General features: G+C 40.2%; 1 pseudogene; it reads right to left on the bottom strand.

Moving 5' to 3' along the window:
* Positions 1–7,999, bottom strand: part of LOC103465271 (protein transport protein Sec61 subunit alpha-like 1) — an 11,866-nt pseudogene that overhangs the window by 737 nt on the left and 3,130 nt on the right.

Below are 7,999 nucleotides of genomic sequence, written 5' to 3'. Positions count from 1 at the left end.
AATGGAAGAGATGAAGGCCACGGATGTTAAGACTAGGAAGCTACTAACCATGCATGGAGGGTTCCACCCCAAATCCAGCACCCTGAGACTGTACACAAGCYGTAAGGAAGGWGGCAGAKGACTAGTGAGTGTGAGAGCCACTGTCCAGGATGAAACATCCAAGATCCATAAATACATCAAGGACAAAGCCTCAACAGACGATGTGCTCCGCGAATGTCTCAGACAATGGGGAACAGAGGATGAGGTGCTGGAGGTACCATCATGGGAGGACAAGCCCCTTCATGGGATGAACCACCGGCAAATTTGTTAAAATATTATTCAAGTTTACACATATACATAAACAAAAAAAAATATTAAAATGTTACCTTCAACTTTAATGTTATTTAATAACCAACCATTCAGGTACTTAGCAGGTTTCAGAGAAACCACATGCTCTTTTTAGAGCATATTTCAGAAGCTTGTTGAAAAGCTTCAAAAAGAACCTTACCCATTTAATTCAATTCAGTTTGTTTATATGTCAAATTAGTTTGTTTATATGTCGCCAATTCTCAATAAATGTTGTCTCAAGGCACTTTACAAAGTCATTTCAACTCAATGCATTCCAATCAATCAATCAATCAATCAATCAAATTTTATTTGTATAGCACATTTCAGCAGCAAGGCATTTCAAAGTGCTTTACATAATTAAAATAAAAACAGAAATAAACAGTGAGAAAGAGAGAAATTTAAAAAAAACCAATTGACCACTTCCAATTGATCCGTGTTCTCAAACTGCTAAGTTCAGTTAAAGTAAATTAGTTAAAAACACCTCCTAACCCCACTAAGGGAGAAGGGCAGTGGTGGTGGATGGAGTTTAAAACGTTAATTTCTAATGAAACCCAGCAGATTGCATTTAGCCATTGATTTGGAGCATTCACTTCTCCTGGATGAGCATGTAGCAAAATTAGACAATTGCTTGTGTTGTGTTGTTGACTTTACAGCAATCACTCATATCGAGCATGCAATCAGTGACAGTGGTAGGAAAAATAAACCTCCAACAGCATATGGCTCAGTATAAGCAGCCATCTGCCACAACTGACTGGCGGTTTGAGAAGACAGAGAAGAATGCACAAAAAGATACAGATTAACTGGTGCAGGATTATTTTCATGAATGTACATGAATGTAAAAGGTTAATAGGCCTTGGCAAGTTAAAATACATCTAGCACTTTCAGTCCTACTTGTTAGATCAGTGGTCCCCAACCCCCGGTCCGTGGACCGGTACCGGTCGGTGGACCAATTGGTACCGGGCCGCGCAAGAAATAGTGAAATATTTCCGTTTTATGTATTATTTGAGTCTGGAGGATATTTTATTTTGAAAATCCTCTAACCGGATTCTCTCGGTTACTTGTGCGCCAACATTGAGCCCACAAGCAGCAAAATGAGTAAGTAAGAAACAGATCAGATGTCTTTGGAAAGCTTCTTTGCGAAGGGGAAAAGGCCCAGAGAAGAGACAGGAGAATGGATTTGTCCCGGACCGGTAGGTGACTCCCACATTACAAGCTGCTCTGCGTAACATGCGGCAACCGGCCGCTAATGAGGCAATGAAGCTTCAAGCTGCTTCGCCRYGTAGAGACCAAGCAGGCTGTGCATATAAGCAACACTTCGGGTGTCATTGTCTCTCATCACTCCCAGATGGGACCGTCTCGTTGCAGTGAAACAAGCTCAGGGCTCCCGTTAGTCATTATCGTAAGTTTAAGTTTTCACAAAAGTAAAATGTTCGTTTTTGTGGCGCATCTGTATCTTATTTTAAAGGGATATGTAAACGTTACCATAGCGACCAGAGTCAGAGCGTTTGGGCAGTGGTCGAGAGGAGATGAGTAGAGCTTGAGTCTTAAGTGTGGTTTAGATTTAAGAATTGTCGGCCGATTCTCCAAACCTCTGTGACCACAGAGCTGATAAAAGTCCAACAGGTTCGATCGGTTAGTGTGTCCAAGGCAGGAGCAACACACCACACACGAACATCCCGATTCCAGAGGATAATCCAGTAAAACCCCCAACATAGCGGGAATTTAGAATAACCAAACACGGATGACGATGTAGAAGCAATAGTGATAGTTTGTGGACTCATTTGAATAAAATACGTAACAAGGCGGTGGATAAAAGACGACGGGAGCAGCCGCTCTATTTGCTGCACTATGATTTGGAGGTGACTATGTTTTTTCATAGTTAACATCTTTAACTGAATAAACATAATAATGACCTTTAGATTTAATAATAAACATTTCCACATATCATCTCCGATATCCACCGGACTCAGTTGCGCGATATGTCAGCTGTTTAGGATTCCCCTCTGTTCTGACGTCACTGCGCTTTTTGATTGGCAACCTGTCACATTCAGCAGGTCGTATTCTCGTTCCCAGACATGAAAAACCCCACAGGTTGCGATAAAAACTCCAAGACAACCCAAATTGGGTATGTTCTGGATTTAGCGGGAACAAACCAATTAACCTGACAGTCATGTTTTTGGACTGTGGGAGGAAGCCAGAGAGAAAATGTTAACTCCATGCAGAAAGACCCCAGGCCAGGTATTGTACCCAAAATCTTCTTGGTGCAAGGCAACAGCTCTACCTACTGCACCACTGTGCAGCCCCAACTGAACACTCGTAAGTATGAATAGTACAATCCATTGACATTGTAATAAAATCTGTTCTTTTGCTTTACTTACAAATCAAGATGGTTCAAGTTTGGTTTATTTAGTTGATTAAATCCCCAAATAAACACCATGAAGTGAAAATCTTGATTTTACCTGTTCAGTTCATGAACCATTGAGGTTTCACTGTGTCCTCTCAGCACCATCTGCTGATCCTTCAGCAGTTTTGCTACCTGGATGGTGATGAACAGCACAGCTTGAACACAAAATGACTTTGAAAACAAACCCACACCTCCTCCACTTGACAGACTGCAGCCATGACTNAATAATAAACATTTCCACATATCATCTCCGATATCCACCGGACTCAGTTGCGCGATATGTCAGCTGTTTAGGATTCCCCTCTGTTCTGACGTCACTGCGCTTTTTGATTGGCAACCTGTCACATTCAGCAGGTCGTATTCTCGTTCCCAGACATGAAAAACCCCACAGGTTGCGATAAAAACTCCAAGACAACCCAAATTGGGTATGTTCTGGATTTAGCGGGAACAAACCAATTAACCTGACAGTCATGTTTTTGGACTGTGGGAGGAAGCCAGAGAGAAAATGTTAACTCCATGCAGAAAGACCCCAGGCCAGGTATTGTACCCAAAATCTTCTTGGTGCAAGGCAACAGCTCTACCTACTGCACCACTGTGCAGCCCCAACTGAACACTCGTAAGTATGAATAGTACAATCCATTGACATTGTAATAAAATCTGTTCTTTTGCTTTACTTACAAATCAAGATGGTTCAAGTTTGGTTTATTTAGTTGATTAAATCCCCAAATAAACACCATGAAGTGAAAATCTTGATTTTACCTGTTCAGTTCATGAACCATTGAGGTTTCACTGTGTCCTCTCAGCACCATCTGCTGATCCTTCAGCAGTTTTGCTACCTGGATGGTGATGAACAGCACAGCTTGAACACAAAATGACTTTGAAAACAAACCCACACCTCCTCCACTTGACAGACTGCAGCCATGACTTACATCTTTGGCAGAAGAGCCTGAAACTTCAATCCAAGTTTTGGAGAAAAAGGCACAAGAGCCGAGCATGAAAAAAATGTAAATTAGTGCATGGACTGGGTCATCTAGAACAGAACCAAAAGATTCTGGTGGATAGAGGTAGTAGCAAAGTCCTCCAACAGGATGAACATGGGCTGGAGAACCTGATGTTGTGTTCTGTAATCATGAACAGGTGAAGAATATTTTATTAAAGAAACATGTTCAGACATCTAGAACTTTATGAAATAAATACTTACTACAAATTTGATTTGCTAATAAGCATATCACATAGAGTGATACAAATAAATTTTATGGTTGGGCTTAATTTATTTTTCATTGTCTCAGGTGTAGACATTTTACTTTCACTGTCTTGATTTTGGAAACTTAAAATGTGAATTAGTTTTCCAGTAACTACCATGTAAACAAACTGAGATTATCAGTCTGTTTGCATCACCTGAAAATACTGAATTCAACTTTTATTTAAAATAATAATAGATCCCCATATTACAGTGACAATCCTTTTACATGTTAATTTCCAATATATGGTTGAGAACAAGTAGAATAGTAAGGACTATGAAATTTAGAGCAATGTTAAAGACATAGGTTTATTAAAGTAAAGTTCAGTGCTTTAAAGCAAACTTAATTAAACAGCATAAATACTGGTGAACTTACAGACCACGTTCCAAGCAGATTAACTAGAAAATTCCCACTGAAGTGTGTGGAAAGCATCTGGGAGATAACATACAGGTTGGAAATGAAAGCATAATGCAGAATGAAGGGAATGTTGGAGGTGCAGAAAAGCTTGATGTGGAATGTGTAATATTGGTTGCAGCAGCAGGTTTTGATGGGTAGTTCCATTCTGAATCCCTGTGAGTAGATCAGATTTTTTGTTTTAGACAAGGCTCAATTTCAAATGTAGAATTATTCACACAAACAGAAGAAAAGCAACACACCTGAAAATATATAGCTACAGCAAAGACAAATACTGTAGCGATGAGGTTCATGAGGTTGGGGAGGTTCTGCCTGAAGAAGGCTTCCCTGAGTGCATCTGCTTTGTCAGGCCTTGTGGCGAGCTGGTGAAAAAGAGCGATGACAGCTCCCTGAAATTCTGTGTCTGAACCATAAAATTACAAAAATAAATATTTTTGTCATTTTCTAGAAATAGAAAAACAGGTTTGAGGAAAGCTAAGACAGGCATATTTAATACATCAGAAAATCTGTTGGAAGAGTAGTTTGTGGTTGTTTACCTCTTCCTGTGTTCACAGTGGTGGGACTGAAGGCTTTCCACACGATAGCCTCACAGATGTTGGTGGCAATGATCAGAGACATCCCTGAACCGAGACCATAGCCCTTTTGGAGCAATTCATCCAGGAGCACCGCAATCAGCCCTGCTACAAAAAGCTGCAAAGAAATACAACCAGTTTTGGGAGTTTAGCAGTCTGATGGCATAAGGTTTGCATTCAACAGAGTATAAGTCAATGTTAGTCAATATGCAAGTGATAGTCCGATCCAACCAATATGCACTCTTTGGCAAGCCTCATTTAAATTTCTTCAGAAATTTTACACATTATTTTTTCATATGCTTTGATCTTTCAAAACACTTTTTTGTCATTCTTACCTGAATGATGATGAGCAAACAGATCCCTGCACCCATCTCTGATGGATCTCCATACATGCCAGTCCTCACATGAACAATGGCCTGACCAAAAGTGATGATCATCCCAAACACTGAAAACAATAAAACATTAAACGACTCAAAATTCAAATGAAATTTTTAGCTCACAGCAGGTCTGTGTTTCATACATTTCAGAGCTCCATTAAAGAGCGCTCTATCCTTTGGAGTGTCCAAAACTTCAATGATCTTAGCTCCAGCCAGCAAATGCATTAACAGTCGTGAGGTGACAATAGATGAGATACCCAGCTCCATCAGACTACCTAGATGAAGGTAGATTAGTTAGCTCAAAAGGACTTTTGTTTTGTATTTGATTTTGCTTAGCATGTGTCAGACCGATACCTCTTTTCGAACCCAGAAGTCCTTAAACTCTACAAAGTTTAAGGACTTTATGCCATAAGGGGGAATCTGAAAGAACAAAGTTCATGATAAACATTGAATTAGTTGGCAGACAATGTTTAAAATATATTTATTTTTTTAACCCTTGTGCGTGCAAGGACTGAGTCAAACGTAGAGGACTGTGGCAAATGATACAAGTTTTACGCCTGTGGGGTCGGTTGGACCCCATTTCTAAACACAAGGGCTAAAACTATTCATGATCTCCATCCAAGAAGAAATTAGAATCTGCCACCAAACAAATGGAGAATCATTTTTAATATTTTATATGCAATAAATGCCATATTTGGCATGGTAAAATAAATCTGTATATACACTGTAACAAATGGCTGTAAAAACTCCATCATGAAAATACAGGTGACTGGGTTTTGAAATTACAGCTCTTTACAGTGATCTGAAATGCGTATGGAAAGTATATGGAATGTGATTGGACCACTGGATCATGTGTAAAAATTTACAACTGTGCTGTAAATTTTAAATGTACAGTTGCATTGTGGGATATTTAATGGCTGGAGGCCAACATTCTCAGGCTAGAGAGCGGGCCAACAATGACTTTAACTGGGTAAGTACTTTTTAAAAACATTTTTATTTTAGTTTTGTGTTTGTTTGTAGACAAAAATATATTTTATGTGGTTATATTGAGCTACTGTCACTTCTATCGCATTTAGGGTTGCCACCCGTCCCTTAAAATATGGAACCGTCCCTTAACTGGCTGTTAAATGTAGCATCCCATTTTGAACAGATACGGGACACAATTTGTTCCGTATTTTACAAATGTGGATGTTTAATAATAGAAAAGTGGTCCCCGAGTAGTTTATATAGTAGGCTGCCCCAGTCATTGTTTGACTCACTGTGTTGGTGTTGCAACATTATTTCCAACTGCTTTCTGGGTAACACACACACTAACCGACACGCTGCCAACGCAGCACCCCCCTTCATCAGTCATGTGACACTCTGTTACCACCTGTAAAAGTTTATGATGAAGGGACAACTGTCTCTCTGATGTACTCTTTAAAACTAAAGAGGATCCTAATGAGGTTTCGACACAAGATGAGAAACTGCTGATCCACTAGAAAAACAACAATATTTTCCTAGTAGAAACAAAGATGAGAAAGAACTATACAGAGACTGATGTCAAATAGATCAATGGGCACATGAGAGGTGTAGACTTTCATGACCTAAATCCCTCAAGGTTCAGTGTCATGATCAGGTTTAAGAAGTGGTGGTGGCCCATCTCAAAAGCACACTTGTAAACAGGGTGATGGTAGCCTAGGAGGTTGGGGTTTATCTGGTAACTGGTGGGTTGCCTGCTGGAAGCCCCACTTTGTCTGTTAGTCATTGTGACCTTGATCAAGAGGACAACTCACCTGCCATGCCAGCCGGTGGTAGTCAGAGGACCTGGTGGTGCCAGTGAATGACTGCTTTACTCCTGTCAAACTGTGTCAGGGAAGCTGTAACTACAATATAGTAGCTAACTGCTATCAGTGTGTGAATGTGTGTGTGAATGGGTGAATGACTAAATGTGGTGAAAAGCATGTTCAGATCATTTGGACTTGATAAAGAACTATACAAGTACAGGCCATTTACCTTTCAGATATTATTTTACAAATGTGTCATAGGAGGAACGACTGATTTGCTCATCATGGGTTGTGGCATATTATCTTATGCAAAGGTTTGGTACAAGGTCAGTAGGTCATGGAAATGGATCTCAAATGGACACTTCTCTTCAAGTTATGACAAGATGTGACCAAGACACTTACTGGTCAGTCAATGCAAGAATCATTTCCAGAGATGTTGCTTTTGCACCACCCATGCCTTGGAGAAATTCAAGGTTTTATTGCACATTGAGTGCTTCAAGAAAGAACATGGAAAGTAAGGAGGGGATGAAATAACCCAAAATTGAAGAATACCAAAGTCACCAAATGGTGAGAAGGAGGAATACAACTGGCCTTTGATTCCAGGCTTTGGGGTCTGGTATCCTGTAACTTTCAGGTGTGCCCCTGGTCCAACACACCTGAATTAAATGGATCACCTCCTCAGTATGCAGTCCAGTTCTCCAGAGTCCTGCTAGTCACCCGAGTCAGGTGTATTGCAGCAGAGGCGGATGGAAAAGATGCATGACCCCGGCCCTCAATCCCTGGAGTTGGAGACTCCTGGACTAACTCTATTGAGTCTTACTGTATGACAGTGTGACAAATGTTCATAATTTTCAGAAATATAAATGAAAGCCTCTACTGTAGATGTTATCTTTATGAT

The sequence above is a fragment of the Poecilia reticulata genome, linkage group LG5 (genome assembly GCF_000633615.1).
Source record: "Poecilia reticulata strain Guanapo linkage group LG5, Guppy_female_1.0+MT, whole genome shotgun sequence".
Lineage (NCBI taxonomy): Eukaryota > Metazoa > Chordata > Actinopteri > Cyprinodontiformes > Poeciliidae > Poecilia > Poecilia reticulata.
The sequence above is the reverse complement of the archived record's forward strand: the minus strand, read 5'-3'. Positions and strand labels throughout refer to the sequence as shown.